Source organism: Aquarana catesbeiana, linkage group LG04 (genome assembly GCF_042186555.1).
Source record: "Aquarana catesbeiana isolate 2022-GZ linkage group LG04, ASM4218655v1, whole genome shotgun sequence".
NCBI lineage: Eukaryota > Metazoa > Chordata > Amphibia > Anura > Ranidae > Aquarana > Aquarana catesbeiana.
The window spans coordinates 470,169,310-470,191,480 of record NC_133327.1 but is presented as its reverse complement, the minus strand read 5'-3'; positions in this window follow the sequence as shown (position 1 = coordinate 470,191,480).

Below are 22,171 nucleotides of genomic sequence, written 5' to 3'. Positions count from 1 at the left end.
ACATCAGAGAGATGATGGAGAAGAGGAAAGTGCAGCTCCGGAGGTTGCAGTCCTTGTTGGATAAGTTGAATTTTGCGTGTCGCATTATTCTGATGGGTAGGGTTTTTTTGCCTACAGCTGTCGTCAGCTACAGCGAGGGTACAGGCCCTGACCCATTTCATCAGACTTACCAGGGAACACAAGGAGGACTTGAAAGTTTGGCACACATTCCTGGGAACATACAATGGTCGATCGGTTTGGATGGAGGGGCCGGTAAGTAATTTTGATCTAGCGTTGGTTACAGATGCGGTGGGATATACTGGTTACGGGGCTTTCTTACAAGGGCAGTGGAGCGCAGAGGCTTGGCCGGAGTTTTGGGTGGAGGCAGGATTTACTCGTAACCTGGTACTGCTGGAACTGTTTCCAGTGGTCTTGGCTATGGAGTTATGAGGTACAGCAAGTCAGAACTTAAATATCAGGTTGAACTGTGACAACATGGGGGTGGTGCAAGTCATCAATTGGATATCTGTGTCATCGCAGCCGGTGATACGATTGCTGCGCCACCTAGTGTTGCGTTGCTTACAGTTAAATGTTTTCCTATATGCTGTTCATATCCCAGGCATTGACAACACGCTGGCTGACTCCTTGTCTCGGTTTCAGTGGGACAGGTTCAGGGAGCTGGCCCCAGCTGCAGAGAAGGAAGGGATTCCTTGCCCGGAGTGGCTTTGGGAGATGGCCTTGGAGTCGTCGCGGGATGGATCAGGAGGTCGGTAAGTGGGTCGACCTGGGCAGCCTTTACCAAGGTATGGAAAGAGTGGTTAGCTTTTACACGGCTGGCGGGAGCCGAGCTGAGCGGGCACGAGATGAGGTTACTGGTGGTGTATTTTGTTTCCAAACATATGGAGGGAGGGGAGTCAGTGTTCGCCATTGAACGGAAGCTGCCAGATTTGGCCTTTTTATTCAAACTTCAAGGCCTGATGGATTTCACTAAAGACTTCTGGGTAAAACAAGCGCTAAAAGGGTATCGGAAGGGTCACTCTAAAAAAAATACGAGGAGGCCGGTCTCATTTTCAATACTGCAGGTCATTTGTGAAAAATTGGGTGCTGTGTGTTCGTCGGGTTATGAGGTAATTTTGTTTATGGCAGCATTTTCTATTGCGTTTTTTGTAGCATTTCGAGTGGGGGAGTTGGTGAGCCCGGCAAAACGAGCAGAAGGGGGTCTGCTGGTACAGGACGTGGATTTAAGGGGGGATAGGATGGTGTTAAGATTGCGCAGGTCTAAAACAGATCAGAGAGGAAGAGGGGTAAATGTGCAGCTGTTTACGTTGCCTGGTTCGCGGGTTTGCCCTGTAAGGGTGGTGGAGGAATTTTTGAAAGGTTCGACCTGTTGGAGGTGGGCCCTTGTTGTTGCATGGGGATGGGAGCTTTTTATCTAGGTTTCAGTTCATTGCAGTTTTCCGCAAATGCCTTAGGGCGGCGGGGCTGGATTGTAAGCAATTCGCCTCACACTCCTTCCGTATCGGGGAGGTGGGAATCCAGGAGGTTTCCGGTCTTATGTGCACCCGCAATTGTTAAATGATGGAATAAAAAGAAAAATGGGAAAAGGTTTCATTCAAAGGTGTGTGCGAGTGTGAGGCGTGGATATTTTTAATTCGTATTGTGTTATGTCATTTCAGATGGAGGTCAAACATGCCTCATCTGGATCTTGGGGCATTCTTATGTCTTTTGGGGGGCCAGGAGAGCGGACGTTAGGCCAGACGGCAGGCAACTGGGGATCTCGCGGAGAGAGGCATGCATTAGGTGGCTAGGAATTCCAGCAATGGGATGGAGCAGGGTAGTGCCTGAGGTGGAAAAGTACGCTCGGCTAGATAGGCCACCGGATTTGTTGGTGCTACATGTGGGGGGGAATGACTTGGGGGTTAGATCCACCAGGGAACTGATTTCTGATGTGAAGTGTGATTTTTTGACCCTTCGAGCGGCTTTCGCGGGGATGGTATTGGTGTGGTCCGACATAGTAGTGAGGACCTCATGGCGCATTGCGAGATCGGTGCTCAGGATCAACAAGGCACAAACTAAAGTAAATAAGGCAGTGGGTAAATTTGTTGTTAGAAATGGGGGATTGGTAGTGAGACATATGGGGTTTGATATCAACGTGGGGATGTACTTACGAGGAGACGGAGTGCATCTTTCTGCTGTAGGCATCGATTTATGGGCACTAGGTCTCCAAAATGGTATTGAGCGGGCCTTTCGGGTGTGGAGGGGCCCTTAAGGCTAAGGGGTCATCCTTTGCGGGCTGTGGCTGTGTCTTTGGTCTCTGATGGTGGCAGAAAAACAGATGTGATGGAAGTGGTGGGGGGCTCATAGGTGGTATGTGCCCTTCTGGTGTGTTTCCAGCGGAAGGGTAGGCTGGAATATGGGAATGGTTGCACTGCGGGAAGGGGGTTGTCTCCGAGCTGATAATACGGCTGGAGGCCTGGTATGGTGAAATATGGTCCCGCAGTGTACTGGTGGAAAGTTTTAAAATGGAAAGTGTGAAGTTCGGGGTGCCATCAAAGATCAACAGATTGGGAGTTAAAAAATTGTCGTTGCAAAAAGGTTGTACATATTTATACATATGTTGTTTGGAAGTTATTTAATATTGGATTTAATAGTTTATTAATAAAAGGTTGCTATGGCCAGTTATACTCCAAAACTCCTGTGTTGTCTATTCTTTATAGGGGGGGGGGGGTAAGAAAAGGGGAGGTGATAGAAAAGGAACTTTAAAGGAAAAAAGGGGGTTATGGAGAGTTGGGGATATCTTGCATATACTGGTCAAGATAAAAATCCAGCTGATCATGGGACTAGATCTGTACCAGTGGTCAGAACCTGAAGAGACCACTCAGTTAGAGACTTTTGAACTTATAGAACCAGACAACGACAAAGAGGTACAGGCACAAGTTACAGCGTTCAGTTTCAGGCCTCATGCACACTGGACATTAAAATAATGTTATAAAAACGTCAGTAGCTTTGCAGTGAGTTTTTCAACTTTTTTCAACTTTTTTTTCAACGTTTTTGCAATAGCGTTTTTTTGTGTTTATTAGCGGTTTTTAGCGGTTTTCCGCGTTATCGTTTTTTTAGCGTTTTTTTTTTTTTTGAAGAACATTTTTTTTTTTTTCAATGGATCAAAAATGTTAAAAACCGCTGGTGAGCAAAGTTTTTGAGCATTTATCGACGTTTATCAGCCTTTATTAGCATTTATCAGCGTTTTTACAGCTGAAAAACATCTCTCAGAACCCACTAGTTTTGGGTTTTTTTACTGCTCAAAAACCCCACTGCCCAAAACTGCTGATAACAGCCTATGTGTGTATGGACACATAGGATAACATGATGGAGAGTTTAATGACTGTAGAAAAAATGGAAAATTGTATCATACTTACCGTAATTTTCCTCGTGCCTATCCATGGCAGCATACTGGTGATAGAGCTCCGCCTCGACTCCTTAGGACTAGTGAATAGCATAAATCAAAGGGATAGTCCCTCCCCCAACATTCTCCGTAATATAGAATATCAAGGGTGGGAGCGTATGCTGCCATGGATAGGCACCAGGAAAGGAAAATTACGGTAAGTATGATACAATTTTCCATTTTCCTGGTGCCTCCATGGCAGCATACTGGTGATAAATAACTAGCTGACACGGGTGGGATAATGCTTAATAATAAGTATTTAATTTGAAAAGGACATTGCAGCCCGAACTGCCCTCTTTCCGAACTCAACAGTCGTGAGAGCTCCTGGATCAATATGGTAGTGTCTGAGAAACGTATGGTGAGAAGACCAGGTGGTGGCCCTGCAAACTGTCTCCAACGAAATATTAGCCCTCGCTGCCCAGGAAGCTGAGACTGCCCTTGTAGACAAGGTTACTCTGTGGTATAAGCAAGGAAGCTGAGATTTCTGCAGTGTGTAAATGTGCTTTACTATACAAAGATGCTGTACATACAAAACTATTACAATCTTAGGAATACAATACAAGACTGACAGATATCTATAACAAGCAAAATGCCTAGCAAACTGAACAGCCTATGGTCTATAATAGTACAAATACACTTAAAGGTTACTTATCTTCTGTTACTATATGTTCGTGATCTCCATTGGCAACGATTCTCCTGGAGCATCAGGCAAGTTTCTTCTATCATGAGTGGCGTCAGATGTTACAGCATGATGGTGTGTGTGTGTGTGTCTGTCTCTACTCACCCCTTTTATGTGTCAGGCTGTTTACCATAGTTACCAAACAACAGAAAACATACCTGTTTACTGTAGCTGTAGAAACAATGGATTGTTGAAAACTGTCAATTGAATACAAAAATGGTATCTACGTACCATTGTCCACTCAAACCAAGACAGTAATTTAACAGTCATTCTTTCAGTTTGAAAGCTGAAAGAATCTCAAACAAGTAATGTCTTGTTTACTGTAGCTATAGAGACAATAACCTGTTAATTGAACTGTCAATTGAATACAGCAATGATATCTACCCCCATTGTATAAAACAGCATTTGTTTGAGAAATCTACTCAAGCCAAAAAACTGACAGTAATCTGACCAAATCACTATTGTAATATTGTATATTGTATATTTATCTCATGTCTGATTAATTTAAAAAAATCATATTTTTAACAAACGCAACACATTCCGCCATAGATTTTTTTTTTCTTTCAGACTCCATACGGAAAATGACTTCATTACTATGAAAACTCATTTTAAACATTCATTTTCCTTGAATGCAACACCTCCCATATTTCTGTCATTGAGAAGGTGTTTCCGTCTTTAAAAGTTCATTAGAAAGTCCATTCTAAAGTTCTTTAGAAACAAGTACAGGCTTTTAATACATCAAAGGCCTTGCTCTCCACAGCTCTTGAGATCTTCCGTCATTCTTTCCATCATGTCCTATGGAAAACAAAGTGGATTATCTGCTCCTTCTAGTAATACATAAACAGTAGATCCAGGCCCGTCAGCTAAAATCTCTCCTCTAAGTGGCTTCTTGCCTGTATATCTGACTAACACTTTGCCCCCTGCCTGTACCCACTTCTGACCCTCCCAAAGAACATCAATAGGGAGGAGAGGAAATATACTGATATTTCCCAGAAGAACACTGCTGTTTATTTTGGAAGGTTTGCTGTTATGTAGCCTCACTTTCCACTCTTGCTGAGAAGTATCCACTAACCAGTCAGAGTCCCAGCCACTGTCTTGAAGCTCATCTGTCAATGCAAATGTAACTTTAAACCTTCCTGCCAGATTCCCTCTCATTCCTAGATAGGCTTCAGCTTCATATACGTCACTCTTGGTTTCTATGTCATGGGAAGCAGTAACATGGTATCTCTTAAGCCCTGTTCTTTCAGGAACCTTACATTAATACTGAACTCTGCACTCCAGCTGTGGAATTTTGGCCCCAGCCCCTACCATCCTCTCATATGGTGTGCTTTTGGCTATTGACCTAGAATTTAACAACATGACTGCCTATGTGAGGACCCGATCCCACCCCCTTAGTGTATGTGTGGGTGTAAGTTTGCGTATCTGGCCCTTCAATAGCCCGTTGTATCTTTCAATCAAACCAGCTGCCTGTGGATGGTATGGGATGTGGCACAACCAGTACACTCCAGAATCTTTGGCCCACTGCTGTACTGTTGATCCAGTGAAGTGTGAGCCGTTATCACTTTGGACTTGTTTGGGACAACCATAAGCAACGACAAGTTTCTGGAGCAGTTGAAGTGTTGCGGCTTGATCTGCACGTTTGCAGGGATGAACAACCATAAGTCCTGAATAGTTGTCCACTGCAGTGCAACAATATCTCAGTCCATTATTTCCCAGGGCAGGGGACCGATGAAATCGATCTGCCAGATCTCTGAAGGCCTCTCACCCCTCTCAATCGACCCGGTGGAGTACATTTGCAATGGCCATTGTCGCACTTCTCCACACACTGTACAGTTCCCTATTACAGTCTTTATCATGTCAGTGGATATAGGCAATCCTCTCTGCTGTGTCCATTCATATGTTGCTTTCTTCCCCAAATGTCCAGATTGCTTGTGGGCCCAGTTGGCCAAGTTCATCAAGACAGGATCAATTGGCACAACTGCCTTCACTTTGGCGATTTCATCTGCAACTCTGTTATAGTTTTCAAAGTCTGGGACTAGGGGCACATGTGCATCAACATGCCCCACTTTTATGGTGCAGGAGTGAGCTTCCTTCCAGATGTAGTCCCAGACTTCCTTGCCTCCCCACACCACATTCATGAATCATCCATTCATTGGACTTCCACATGGGCATCCAAATTGTCAGTCCTTTAAAAACCGCCCAGCTGTCAGTGTAGATAGTGACATGGGAAGAAGGATCCTCCTGAAGAGTCATCACCACAGCTTTCAACTCTGCATACTGACTGGACCCTCCAATTCCGGTTTCCTGCAGGACTGTGTCTGTACTTGGGTTGTAGGCTGCTGCTGTCCATTTACGTGTAGACGAGGTGACTATGGCTGAACCATCAGTGAACCACGCTGACTCCTTCATGTCTTCTGACAGAGACTCAAAGGGTGGAACCTCTTGAATGGGGGATGACTGCAGCACAGGAATTTCTTCTTCTGGCCGGGTGCTGATAAAAGTGACAAGCCCAACAGCCAACTGTTTTGAAATGTCTCTAACATCCCCAGCTGCAATACCCCCTCTTTCTTGAAGGTACCACTTCCATTTCATCAGTGTCTGGTTCTGGGCTACAGCTGCCCTAGTGGTCAGTCCATTATCTCTCACCCATCCTGCTATTGGCAATGCAGTATGGATGGTGACTGTGTCCTTTCCTGTAATGTTCTCTACATGTTGAAGTGCTGTGTAGGCCCCAAACAGGTACTTCTCTAGGGGCGTGTATCTCTTCTGTGCCCCTGTCAGTTGTTTGGACCAAAATCCAATGGGTATTGCTCTCAGTCCTTTCTTTTCATTTGGCTGCCACAGACTCCAAGATATGGTACCATTCTGCGCCACTACATCCAGCTGAAATGGTACTCCTTGTCTCACGGGTCCTAATCCCTGATGCTGCAAAATAGCTTCTTTAGCAGCCAGGAATGCAGTCCGCTGCTTTGAACCCCATGAGAACTCAGTCTTTTTTCTGGTGGCATATATAGGCCTCAGAATCAGTCCAAGATATGGGATGAACAATCTCCAGAACCCCCCAACTCCAATGAACTTCTGTGCCTCCTTTTTGGTAGTAGGGGGGGCAGCACCTGGATAGTTTGCACAACTGTCTCTGGAATTTTCCTCTGTGGCCCAGTCCACATCATTCCCAGGAATTTCACTTCTGTGGCAGGTCCTTTGACTTTGTCTCTGTTGGTAGCCCACCCTCTGTTCTCCAAGTGCTCTATCTGCAGGTGCAGTGCTTCAGTTACATCTTCTTTTGTCCCAGAGATCATGATGTCATCAATGTAGTGAAACACAGCAACTTTCAAATTCAGGGTACTTAAATCTCGGGCAATCAGTCCATGACAAATCGTTGGAGAATGAAGATAGCCTTGCGGAAGGAAAGTGAAAGTGTACTGGCGGCCGTCCCACACCATAGCAAACTGGTCTTGACACTCTGGGTCTATCAAAATTGAAAAGAAAGCATTAGCCAGGTCTATCACAGCATGATATTCTCCTGCATTTTTAGCAATTTTCTCAACAATTGAGATCATATCTGGTACAGCTGACTTCAATGGAGGTGCCACTTTGTTTAGACCTCTGTAATCCACAGTCATTCTATATGTCCAATCAGGTTTTTTTACTGGGAACACCAGAGACAAGAAAGGACTTACAGCAGGTCTAAGGATCCCTACTCTCAACAGTTCTTGACTAGTATCCCCAATTTCTTTGTGGCCTCCAGGAAGTCTGTACTGCTTGAGACAGACTGGCTTCTCTGGTGGAGGAATGTAGACAGGGTCCATTTCGCATGACCTCTGACCACAGCCTTCACCGCCCTAACCAGATATGCTTTATCAGGATACCCGAATGTGAATGTACCTCTTTCAGTCAGAATTGACTGACCTTGAAGTACATTCATCCCAACTCTGATACCAAAACATTTGTCATAGATCCTTATCTCTTGCCAATAGCCAATTTCACCCGTATCCTAACTGCTGGTGTGGTTTGCCCTCCCAAACATTCTACATAAATCAATTCTCCTTTGTGATGGGAAGGATTACCTTGCAAAAGTGTAACTTCAGCTCCGCTATCAACTAAAGCCATTACATGTGTAGGAGAAGATGACTTCCCCCACCATACAGTGACAGGTGCATATGGGCGTCGGTCTCCTGCTGTCACTGCATTTACGGCTATTACAGGAAACTCACCTTCCCTTCATAAAGGATAAGGAACCTCCCAATCCCCTTTTCTGATTCTCTCTAACTCCTCCCCAGGATAAAGGGATTTGGGTTCATGTTCAGTTTTGGGAATTGATTTGGGGCTAACAGGAGGGGTCTGTTCTATTTTGTTTTCTCTAAGTCCAGGCAGATGTTATCTTCACTAGGAGTAGTGTTTCTAACCCTGACAGTTTTCCTTAATAAACGTTTCCACCTCTTCAGCATTACTGCAGTAGAAATGCCATCTATCTCATCTTTAGGTACTCCTGCCTTTAATAGGTCCACCCACATTTGTTTTCGAGAAATAACTAGCCTGGTTTTCTCTTCACCTCCTGTCTTCTCTACCCCATTCCCTTTCTTCTCTGTTCTTTTCTGCTTGTATTCTTCCTGTCTGGTCTTGACCTTATCTACTGCCCTGACAGGTTTTGTTTTAGTCTCCTCTAGCTCCCCCAACTGGCTTAAAAGTGTTTTGGCTTCATGAATCTTGCTGTTTAATCCCAGGCCTCCCAACTAGGACAATAATGGATCCCTGAGAGTAAATGGCGCAGACTTCATCAGCTTAGAGCGAAGAGCAGACGTAAAGGGTTCCATATCTGGACCCATCCATTCTGGAAACGAATTTACTCCGGTTATACAACCCATCTCACGTAACCTGGAAATACCCTCTCCTATTGCTCTCCATGAGTAGGTATTTTCCAGGTCAGAAGGACTAGCGTATACTCGGACTATTCCATCTCTCACGAGGTCTAACAGTGAAAAATTCACGCTAAACTCTCGGGCTTTTCGCATTGCCTGACGCAATTGTGGATCATGGGTTAACACTCCCATAGTCACTGCTTCCTTACCTGACAAAACAACACTGTCCGCCCCTTCATCCCATAAGCATAGGAGCCAGGTCAATAGGGGCTCCCCAGACCTTTGTTTGTATTGTTTTGGCAGCTCATGGAGTTCAGATTGTGTAAACTCCCGTACTTCTTCAAATTCAACATCTCTGGGGTTGCGATAATGCACCTCCCCATCTGCCATATCCTCTCTATCATGTTGCCGTTTCCTATACTTAGTAATGAGAGGTCTGGCATACTTTTTCTTTCGCACTAGCAGATCATCATGCGTAATATCAAACTCTATCTCCTCATCCTCACTATCATTTGAGGAGAGCATATCCTCACAATCCCAATTTTGGGATGTGACAATGGCACGTACCCTGGCTTTACTAACAGGTTTACGGCCCTTCCTTTTCCTTATGGCATTAATTGATTTGGTCATGAGGGCTGCACACCGCTCTTGCAAATCATCAGCCCGACTAGCAGTTGAATGCACACACTCTGAAGCAACTGCTAGCTGGTCTTTTAATACCTTAACTTCTGCCTATGCATTCCTCCTTCTCTGTGATTTAGTGTAAATAGCATTAAGGAAATACCAGCCCACTGTGGACACTGTCCTCTTCTCTTTTTTACTTAAATCCAACCCCTTGAGGCTAAAATCTACAAAATGATCTGAGACTTTATCACCCCAAGTCAGCTTCTAGGGAGAAGCATACTTCACAAATTCTTTAGCAAGAGGCTCCCACTCATTGTCTCTGGCCCAGACAGATAAGCTGCACACTTCCTTCTGGCCACCAGAACCCTCTGCAGCCTTGCTTTTCCTAAACAGCTTACTCAGCATTTTACCTAGCACAAGCTACGCAACACACTACAGAAAAACATGTTTGCTTCAGTTGAATTATAGCACAGATCGTGACACAAGCCCCCAAATGTTTTGCTTGCGTCTATCTAGCAAGCTTACTCTGTGGTATAAGCAAGGAAGCTGAAATTTCTGCAGTGTGTAAATGTGCTTTACTATACAAAGATGCTGTACATACAAAACTATTACAATCTTAGGAATACAATACAAGACTGACAGATATCTATAACAAGCAAAATGCCTAGCAAACTGAAATGGCCTATGGTCTATAATAGTACAAATACACTTAAAGGTTACTTATCTTCTGTTACTGTATGTTCGTGATCTCCATTGGCAACGATTCTCCTGGAACATAAGGCAAGTTTCTTCTATCATGAGTGGTGTCAGATGTTACAGCATGATGGTGTGTGTGTGTCTGTCTCTACTCACCCCTTTTATGTGTCAGGCTGTTTACCATAGTTACCAAACAACAGAAAACATACCTGTTTACTGTAGCTGTAGAAACAATGGATTGTTGAAAACTGTCAATTGAATACAAAAATGGTATCTACTTACCATTGTCTACTCAAACCAAGACAGTAATTTAACAGTCATTCTTTCAGTTTGAAAGCTGAAAGAATCTCAAACAAGTAATGTCTTACTTGTTTACTGTAGCTATAGAGACAATAGCCTGTTAATTAAACTGACAATTGAATACAACAATGATATCTACCCCCATTGTATAAAACAGCATTTGTTTGAGAAATCTACTCAAGCCAAAAAAAATGACAGTAATCTGACCAAATCACTATTGTAATATTGTATATTGTATATTTATCTTATGTCTGATTAATATAAAAAAATCATATTTTTAACAAATGCAACACAAATGAGCATTCCCTCTATATGGAGGCTCCATATTCTTCACCCTGTAGGCCTTCTAGATTAGCTTTACAACCCAAGATGCCAGAGTTCTGATGGAAGCTTCTTTGCCTCTGTATTTACGGTATAATGAAAAGTCTCTCAGAGTTTATGAAGGGTCCGGTGGCTTCTAGGTAGGCCCTGAGCACTCTGGAGATGTCTAGCTTGTGACAAGACTCTGAATCTGTGTCTGTAAATACTGGTAGAGCCCAGGGTTCCAACGGGTGGCTTGGAGTAGCAACCTTAGGTGTGAATCCCCGAAGGGGACGAAGTTCCACTCTGTTTGGGAAGAAAGAGATATGGTCGTCACCTATCCCTAAAGAGTGAAGTTTCAAAATCCTTCTGCCAGATGTAATGGCTAGCAGGAAAGCCGTTTTCAGTGTTAGGTTCCATATTGCTACTTGTTCCACTGGAGCAAAGGGATGATCAGATAGAACTTCAAGGACTAGGGACAAATCCCACTTAGGGAATGATCGTCTGTCAAGTGGGCAAATCTTTAATACCCCCCTGAGGAAAGTGACCACCAAAGGATCCTCTGCCCATCTCTTATTTGTTGCTGCAGAGATTGCTGCTACCTGCAGTATGAGGGAGCTTAGCCCAAGCCCCAGATCAAGACCTGTCTGAAGAAAACCCAAAATATTGGACGTAGAGGGAAGGATTGGATCAAAGCCAAGAACTTGTCCCAGATTCTTGAATATATAGCATTGTTTGTAGGCTTTCTAGCTTTTAGCAGGGTTAATATGACCCCTGGGGAACACCCTAAAGACTCAAACCTTCGCCTCTCAGCTTCCAAATTCGAAGATCCAACTTCTGAGGGTTTGGATGAACTAGACTGCCCTGCGACAGAAGTTGAGGAAAAGAAGGGATCCTGATTGGAGAGCTCACACTGAGGTGCATGGCTAGAAGAAACCAGGGTCTCTTCGGCCAATACAGAAGAACTGCCACCACTTGGACTGACTCTCTGAGGAGCCTCAGGAGGAACTTGAATATTAATGGCTGGGGGGAAAGGCATACGCCGTGGTGAACCTCCAGGGGCATGACAGAGCACCACTGCCTCGGCTTGTGTATGTGGCAGGCGAGAGAAGAATCTGGCCAGTTTGGCATTCTCCGGAGTGGCAAACAGGTCTACCTGAGGGGGATCCCACGGGCTGGCGATCTGATGGAAGACATGGGGATGAAGGGCCCACTCGTTGTTGTCCAGGAAGTTCCTTGACAGCGTGTCTGCTTCCGTGTTCAACTTGCCTGGAAGATACATCTCTCTGAGGTCCAGGAGGTTCTTCTCTGCCCAGAGCATAATCGGCTCTACCTCTCTGAGGAGTGATCTGCTGCGAGTGCCTCCCTGCTTCTGCAGATATGCGACAGCTGCCCTGTTGTCCAGGCGTAAGAGTATTCTCTGGCCTCTGATTTGAGATGCCAATGAAGTCAGCGATAAGAATGCTGCCCTTATCTCCAGGACGTTGGATACCACTCCCTGGGTGGAACAGGACCATCTTCCCTGTATCCTGGTTTAACCCGCAATGGGCTCCCCAGCCTTGCCCGCTTGCATCGGACGTAATTGTGATCCAGGAAAGGGAGCCCAGGTGACGAGGCTTGGAGAGGTTCTCCAGAATTGTCCACCAGTGAAGACTCCTGCGCATTACTCCCATCAGCAGGATTGTCTGAGAGAGCCGTTGTTTCCTCCACTGCGCCAAGAAACCCGTCCGGAAATACCTCAAGTGCCAATGGGCCCAAGGGATCAGGGGTATGCAGGAAGACATTGTGCCAATGAGGCTCAGGCATTGTGAAGCCGTCAGATACGGGCTCTGGATGACCTTGATCATTCTCTGGATGTCAATCCTTGCCTTCGGAGGTGGTAATGACACTGTCCCCTCCTGAGTGTCGAACAATGCACCTAGGTAGATCATCTGCTGTGTCGGTGCTAGTTGACTCTTGTCGGAATTTATCAGCCACCCTATCTCTCTTAGGGATTGTAGAAGAATCTCCTGGTGATATACCAACTGATCCGGATTGCTTGCTAGGAGGAGGATGTCGTCTAAATAGTGGTGTATCCTCAAGCCCTTCTCCCGCAAGGGGGCCAGAGCGGATATTAGTATCTTGGTGAACACCCTGGGAGAGGTGCACAGACCGAAAGGCAGAGCTTGAAACTGTAGGTGGGTCTGTCCCCCAGCAAATCTTAGGTACTTTTGAAATGCAGGTAGAATTGGAACATGTAGGTATACATCCTGCAGATCGAATGAGATCATCCAATGCGTTGGCTGGACTGCCTGAATAATCGTTTTCAGGGATTCCATTTTGAAGCTTTCGGGGTGGATGTGCCGGTTGAGCCTCTTTAGATCTATCACAGGCCTCCACCCACCTGTCCTCTTTGGCACCAGAAATACGGTGGAGTAGAAGCCTGCAAAGCGCTCTGCCAAGGGAACAGGCACAGCCACCCTCTGAAGCTGGAGTGATGTTATGAAATGTTTTAGAGCTTGAGCCTTCAGCAGAGAGGATGGAATCTCTGTTCTTTTAAAAGATGTCCGAGGTGGAGGATGAGAAAAATTCTAAAAGTGTCCCCACTGGATTGTTGACAGAATCCAGGGGCCCTGGCAATGGGTGGCCCAGACTGGAACAAAGAACCTTAGCCTGGCTCCTACCGGAAGTGTCTGAGCTCATCTGGCATCAAAAAGACTGCTTTTGCTCCTGAGGAGCCGTAAGGGCCTTATTCTTCCTGTTCAAAAAGGATGCCTGAGTGCCCTTCCAAGATCTTTTGTTGTCTCTGAACTGCCTTGACTGTCTAAAATCCCTTAGGTTCGACTGGCAGAACCTAGAAGAACTGCCTCTGGGTCTTCACATCCTTCTGTCTTGGGAAAGCATGCCGGATTTCCCTCCTGTCGCCCTGGAGATAGCTTTATCCAACTTATCTCCAAATAATGCTTTGCCGTCGAATGGGATCTTGCACCAGTTCTGTTTAAAAGCTAGATCAGCCGACCAGGGTTTCAGCCACAAGGCCCTCTTCACCATTACTGAGTGCAGCATGGATCTTGCTGAGCAGCTAATCGTGTCAATGGCCGCTTCCCCGACAAAGTCTGTCGATAATCTAAGCTCTTCCAAGGCCTTAATTATATCCTTCTGGGGGACATCCTGGCGTAAAGTCCTCTTAATGTTTTCTGTCCAGGCCCTGATGGCATTTGACACAGAGGTGAGGGCGATAGCCAGCTTACAAGCTGCTCCCACGGCTAAGTAGCTCCTCTTAAGGTCAAGGTCTTAGACTTTAGACTTTTGAGGAGGTTCTTCTGCGTCTTCCCATGCAATTGCAGTCTTGACTGCTTGGGTGAATGGCTGCACCAAGGAATAACAGAATCCAGAAGGTTCTGACTCCTCTGAAGAGTCCCCCCGAGGGGTCTTCAAGTGGTGAATCTCTTTCCAGACGGCCTGACGGGGGCAGAGGGGTACTGACTGCTGAGGGGCCGGGAACATTGGGGTCCATATCCTGAACCTGGAATGTCTGTGGGACCAACTGAGAAGGAACCAAGGCCGCTAGCTCCGAGAAGGAGTCTTTCATTGTCCGCTTGAGCAGATCCACAACCTGCTGACTCTCCAGCTCATGGTTGGCTATATAGTCCACAAAACAGCCCTTACAGACCAGCTTGTCCGGTAGCGGTGTAGCCCCACATTTCTTCCTTGCATAAGTTCTAAGAGAGGGGGACCGATCGACTTCTAGATCTTGACCTTTCTGATCTATGATGTGAAGAACGGGACCTATGGCGTGAAGAATGAGACCTGCAGCCTGGGCTGTCATCATCATGGTGTCTTGAGGATTTTCTGGACCTCTTGGAGTGGGCAGGGCTACGATGTAAGGAATCCATGTTAGATTAGTAAGCGCACTTTTTTTTTATACTCACGTATAGTTGGTCACATACCTAACGGAAGTGGGAGGATCTTGGCGATGAGATGAATAACTCATTGCGGAGTTGGGCAGGAGGATCAGCTGCGGAAATATAGTAAGATAGAGAAAAAAAGGCTATGGAGTGTAAAAAATGGTTAAACTATACACACACGCACGGTCCTCTCCAAAGACGGGTCCTCCCCTGGGTCTTCTCAATTGTCCGGCTTCTTCCCGCAGGACAGACAGCACAGGGCGATCTCCGTAGTAGTAGGCCCCAGACAAGCTTCTGGGCCCACTTGCATGGCTACAGCAACACAACCCTCCGGCCTGGAGGGCCACGAGATAGAACTCCCCATCACATACCTTTAGGCCAGGAGGGCCAGCAGGTGAAAGAGAAAGAAAAATGGCGTCTTCCTCTTAAGTACCCTCTCCCAGAGTGCACAGCAGCAGACCACCTCTGCCGAGTTGTCTCCGAGAAAGAAGAGCACTCAATATACTTCAGCTTGTTGCTTTCCAAAACTGACCTATGGTGACAACGACACCTACAGGCAACAGTGCGGAACTGCACGCAACACAGCCAATGCTGGAACAGAGGCTAATTTAGCCATAGATTAAATCTGAACTATGTACAGCACAAATGACCCACTAAATTTACATATTAAAAATCTACCAGCGCTACATATAATATACAGTGGGGCAAAAAAGTATTTAGTCAGCCACCAATTGTGCAAATTCTCCCTCTTAAAAAGATGAGAGAGGCCTGTGATTGTCATCATAGGTATACCTCAACTATGAGAGACAAAATGTGGAAACAAATCCAGACAATCATGTTGTCTGATTTTTTAAAGAATTTATTTGAAAATTATGGTGGAAAATAAGTATTTGGTCACCTACAAACAAGCAAGATTTCTGGCTCTCACAGACCTGTATCTTCTTCTTTAAGAGGCTCCTCTGTCCTCCACTCATTACCTGTATTAATGGCACCTGTTTGAACTTGTTATCAGTATAAAAGACACCACTCATTACCTGTATTAATGGCACCTGTTTGAACTTGTTATCAGTATAAAAGACACCTGTCCACAACCTCAAACAGTCACACTCCAAACTCCACAATGGTGAAGATCAAAGAGCTGTCGAAGGACACCAGAAACAAAATTGTAGAACTGCACCAGGCTGGGAAGACTGAATCTGCAATAGGCAAGCAGCTTGGTGTGAAGAAACCAACTGTGGAAGCAATAATTAGAAAATGGAAGACATACAAGACCACTGATAATCTCCCTCGATCTGGGGCTCCACGCAAGATCTCACCCTGTGGGGTCAAAATGATCACAAGAACGGTGAGCAAAAATCCCAGAACCACACGGGGGACCTAGTGAATGACCAGCAGAGAGCTGGGACCAACATAACAAAGGCTACCATCAGTAACACACTACGCCGCCAGGGACTCAGATCCTGCAGTGCCAGACGTGTCCCCCTGCTTAAGCCAGTACATGTCCGGGCCCGTCTGGGGTTTGCTATAGAGCATTTGGATAATCCAGAAGAGGATTGGGAGAATGTCATATGGTCAGATGAAACCAAAGTAGAACTGTTTGGTAGAAACACAACTCGTCGTGTTTGGAGGAGAGAGAATGCTAAGTTGCAACCAAAGAACACCATACCTACTGTGAAGCATGGGGGTGGCAACATCATGCTTTGGGGCTGTTTCTCTGCAAAGGGAACAGGATGATTGATCCATGTACATGAAAAAATGAAAGGGGCCATGTATCGTGAGATTTTGAGTGCAAACCTCCTCCCATCAGCAAGAGCATTGTATATGAAACGTGGCTGGGTCTTTCAGCATGACAATGACCTCAAACACACCGCCCAGGCAATGAAGGTGTGGCTTCCTAAGAAGCATTTCAAGGTCCTGAAGTGGCCTAGCCAGTCTCCAGATTTCAACCCCATAGAAAACCTTTGGAGGGAGTTGAAAGTCCTTGTTGCCCAGCAACAGCCACAAAACATCACTGCTCTAGAGGAGATCTGCATGGAGGAATGGGCCAACATACCAGCAACAGTGTGTGACAACCTTGTGAAGACTTACAGAAAACGTTTGACCTCTGTCATTGCCAACAAAGGATATAGAACAAAGTATTGAGATGAACTTTTGATATTGACCAAATACTTATTTTCCACCATAATTTGCAAATAAATTCTTTCAAAAATCAGACAATGTGATTGTCTGGATTTGTTTCCACATTTTGTCTCTCATATTTGAGGTATACCTATGATGACAATTACAGGCCTCACATCTTTTTAAGTGGGAGAACTTACACAATTGGTGGCTGACTAAATACTTTTTTGCCCCACTGTATATACACATGTACACATATACATACACAGGTTATTTCCCCCCCCCCTTTTTTTTTGGGTGTTTTTTTTTTTTTTTTAATATCCTACCACAGAGCAGAGTCAGCGAGGGACCTTGCAGGGCACAGCTGAGCAGAAACTGACAGCCATGACACTTACAAGCTGACCCTTATATGCAAAAAAAGTGGGTGGGCTAATCCCAAAGTCCACCTCTATCGTCAATACTGAGGAAAAGGGCAAAACTGGAACCTTTAACAAAGAAGGCCGCCAGCCAGTCAGGCAACAGCGCACGCGTCCGCGCATGTGCAGTAGCTATCGGCACCGAGGGTTCTACGCAGATCCCTCACCAGCCGGGAACCGCGTCGAATCAATATGGCGGCGAGGAAGCTGACCCACAGTGCCACCTGCAGTATGACAGCTGGAAAGAAGGGTTCCCAGTCTTATTAGTGCTGTGAGTGGCCCAAGAACAGGGACTGCGCAGGGAAAGGCTAAACCCGGCAGACGCTGCCAAAGGCAGAGGTATGGATGTACTGCTACTCTTCACCAGCACAAGAGGTATGAGGAAAAAAATGAGAATGTTGGGGGAGGGACTGTGCCTTTAATTTATGCTATTCACTAGGCCTGAGGGAGGAGTCGAGGGAGAGCTCTATCACCAGTATGCTACCATGGAGGCACCAGGAAAAACTTCTATTGCCAAAAACAGCTGCTGTAAAAATGTCAAAAAACGTCCAGTTTGCATGAGGCCTCCTAACTACTAGATACAATCTTGGCGCACACAGGTTTGAAAGATTCTCCAGCTAGAAATCACTCATACGAACAATAAGGAAGTGTATTCACTTAGCTAAATCCTTCTGCAGAGCTACAAACTCTGACAATTATAATAGCAATCATCTTGCGCAAGCCAAAATCATCATCATCACCACATGCCTTACACATGAAGTTCTGACCACACTTATGGCTGAAGTCATGGCTATCATGAACACTCGACCTTTAGTTCCAGTGTCAACAGATCCAGAAATGCCAGCAGTCTTAACACGTGCAGTGCTCTTGACTCAGCAGATTGAAACAGTGACGCCTCCCACAGGAGTCTTTGGTCTCAAAGATCTATACACCAAGCAATGGAAGCAAGTTCAGAGTCTTGAAGACATCTTCTGGAAAAGATGGAAACAAGAGTACCTGGTGACACTCCAGTCACGCAAAAAATGACAAGTTGATAAGCCTAACCTGCAAGTCGGAGATGTCGTTCTACTAAAACATGCTCAGGTCCACAGAAACAAATGGCCAGTTTGACTCATTGTTGAGACTGTACCTAGTAATGACAGTAAAGTTAGAAAGGTCCAAGTCAAAGTCATGAGACAGGGTACCCCTAAGGAGTACCTTAGACGTATCGCAGAAGTTGTTTTACGCTTTAAAAAAGAAACATAGTGGTACAATGTTTATTATGCCAGGTGGGGAGTGTTCTGGTCATCATACAGTATATATTAATGATACTGTTGCTTTAAATTGGCATCCATTGCTGGCAGGAAACTGTAGTATATTACTCCCACTTCCTGTCCAGCAGACATTTTGCTTAAAGCTGTTGCATACCCACACAGGAAAAAAAAAAACCTGTAAGGCAAGACATAATGAGCTAGCTCATTATGAAATACTTACCTTTAGAATGAGGCATCTGCATCTGATCCTGGTCCATGCCAAGGGAGCTAACATTTTGTCCTCAGCGTTTCCTCCGGGGCTGTGAGTGGCCGGAGCCGCAATTACGTCCCTCCCGCGCATGCGCACGGGAGTCTTCTTCCCGGCAAGGTCCGGCAGCCTCTGCCAGACCTTCAACCAGGCCTTCACAGTGCATGTGCGGCTGATGTCAGCAGCTGCATACAAAGTGAATATCTCCTAAACTGTACAGGTTTAGGAGATATGCATGTTACCTACAGGTAAGCCTTATTATAGGCTTACCTGTAGGTAAAAATTAAAACAGAGGGTATACAACCAATTTAAACCTCCTGCGGTGAAGGAAGCATGGCATTAGCTCCATCATTTCTTAAAACTGGCCTTGGAAGCATAAGTCTGTAAGTAGGCTGTCATTCAAATTCAAAATACTAACAACTACGTACAAATCCATCCACAATTTAGCCCCCAGCTACATCGCTAGCCTAGTCTCTAAATACCAACCTACTCGTTCTCTTTGTTCCTCTCAAGACCTTCTGCTCTCTAGCTCCCTCATCACCTCCTCCCATGCTCACCTCCAGGACTTTTCCAAAGCCTCTCCAATCCTATGGAATGCCTTACCCCAATCTGTCCGCTTATCTCTTACTTAGCTTTTAGAAGATCCCTGAAAACCCTTCTCTTCAGAGAAGCCTACCCTACCCACACCTAACAACTGTTTTTTAATTTTCTCCATCAGCTTACCCCCCACAGTTATTATCTTTTGTTTCCAATTGACCCTCCCCTCTAGATTGTGAGCTATAACGAGCAGGGCCCTTTGATTCCTCCTGTAGTGATTTGTTATGTAAGTATACTGTCTGCCCTCATGTTGTAAAGCGCTGCGCAAACTGTTGGCGCTATATAAATCCTGTTTAATAATAATAATAATAATAATTAGCATTCAATTAAGTACAGTAGTATGTGTTATTCTAATTGTTCTGCGTTTTATGTGTGTTTGGTAGTCCCTGCCAGGGCGTTTCTTTCAGCTAGGCCACATTTATGTTAGCTAGGGCCTTACACTAATGTAGCATGCCTGACTGTACTTGCATTTTGTAATGTAATGTTAAATGCTGATGCATGTTTTTATAATTTGTGTTTTGCAGTTTTACGAAAATATCTAATTCTCAGTAAAGATTATAACTGTTAACCCTACGGCCTCAGTCTTTATTGGGAAGTTGTTAGCTGTCTGCCAAGCCTTGTACTTCAGACACATTGTGAGGACAGAACACCCCTATTAAAATATTATTTGATAAAGCCTTTATGATTGGGTTGTTCTTCCCACAATAGATGACATTGATACACTGGTTATTGAAAATGTATGAACATGAGTTCCACAGACAGTTTACTAAGTCGCATGCCCGAGTTTTCTCTTCCAGATCCTGTCTCTGAAGCTGGGTCACACCCCTTACAGCCTGGAGACTGGGTAGTAGTTAAGAGGTTGCAAAGGAAGAGATTGGAACCCGGATGCAATGATCCTTATCAGCTTTTGATGAAAACTGAAATATCTGTATAAAAGGGAAAATTTCTGAATTCATGTCTTACATTGTAAAAAATCTCACAAGAATGTGTAGGGGACCTTGAGAGATGGGACTGCTTGCCCAATTGTATATTAAACCAGGTGCTTTTCCATGGGAAGGTTTATGTTCATCCTATATTAAGTGCAAATTTTGATGGGACATTCATGAATATGTTATACATGCTGAACCTCCTTTTGAGAAACCTACAGAAAATGTACTATTGGAAGATTTTTGTGATATAGCGTATAGTAAATTTGATCCATATTACTGAGAATATTTTAAATAAAATTAAAGGGTGAATCTGAAGTTCCTCTGTTTGTTACCTATAAGCAGAATGAGGCTATCCCTTTCCATGAGGAGGGTTTTAACCCTGAGATTGAAATGTGCCTCATACCTAGGATATTTCCTGATATAACAAGTAATGCCATACCCAAAGAGATAGCGTGCATGGGTATTGACACAGTAATTTACCTGCAGTGCCTATGAGCATGAGTCTTATTGGCGTGTAAGATCCATTTTTGGTAAAGTGTGAAAAGAGATGAGTTATATCTTGAGGATCCAACAGGAGAAATTGTGTATCTTGGTATGCTATTTACATTACTAACAATGAGAGAGAAGTGGAACGACATAGAAGATATAACTATGATATTCCTAACGCTGTTTCAGGATCTTTGGCAAATAAGTGTTTTGAGCCTGCAGATGGTCTTCAGGAAATTTTGATTACTAAAAGTCCCAAATGACCGACAGAGGGTTCCCGGATGGATTCTTTCTTCTATTCAGTTTCCTTCTTTCCCTTTCACCTCTTTGTCTCATGCCAACCTTGGCATCGTGTTTCCATAGCCCTCTGGCTTCTCCTCTTCTTTTTTTTAACCCAGACACTCCTGTCATATGGAACAGTTGTAATGTTTGATAGTTTTAAGTGCCTTAAAGTGATTGTAAAGGTTTGTTCTTTTTCCCAGAAAAATAACAAACATATTATACTTACCTGCTCTGTTGCAGTGCATTTGCACAGGGCACTCCAGATCCTCCTCTTCTAGGGTCCTTCTTCTGCTCTCCTGGCTCCTCCCTCCTGTTCATTGCCCCCAAAGCAAGCAGCTTGCTATGGGGGCACTCAAGCTGAGTCACGGCTCCCTGTGTCCATTCAGACATGGAGCCACGCCCCGGTTCCATCCCCTTTCTCCCCTGATTGGCTAGCTGACTTTTATTGACAGCAGCCGGAGCCAATAGTGCCACTGCTGTGTCTCAGCCAATCCGAAAGGAGAATCTCAGATGGCGAGGGACTAGTGGACATAACCGGACAGAGAAAGACCATTAGGTAAGTGTTAGGGGGGCTGCTGCAAACAGAAGGCTTTTTATCTAAATGCATTAAATGCATTAGGATAAAAAACCTTCTGCCTTTACAACTCCTTTAATTATTGCACAATATGGGTAAGAGGCACTATCGCCACCTGTACCAATTTATTGTGGTTGTGTCTTAGTAATATTGTGCACCGGAGATTATGTTAATTCTCACATGCATGATTCACTAGGTGGTTTTCCGGATGGTTGCCTCACAGCGTTTATGATGTTCAATTGCTTTATATGTAGTTTATAATCAGTTACTGTCCTTCCTTATACACAAGACCTAACCTGTGTGTTATGGTCTTTACTATTTCCTATTAAGCCTCACATTTATATGTTTCTTTTGTTACATGCTTGGAGCGTGCAAGGATTGTTCGCTGCTCTACCAAATGATCTTCTTTCTTTGTTTTTCTAAAAACAATTAATAAAAAACGATTGAAACAGAAAAACACTGGTCCTAAATGTAAAAACAGATGTAAATGAGTGGACGAATGC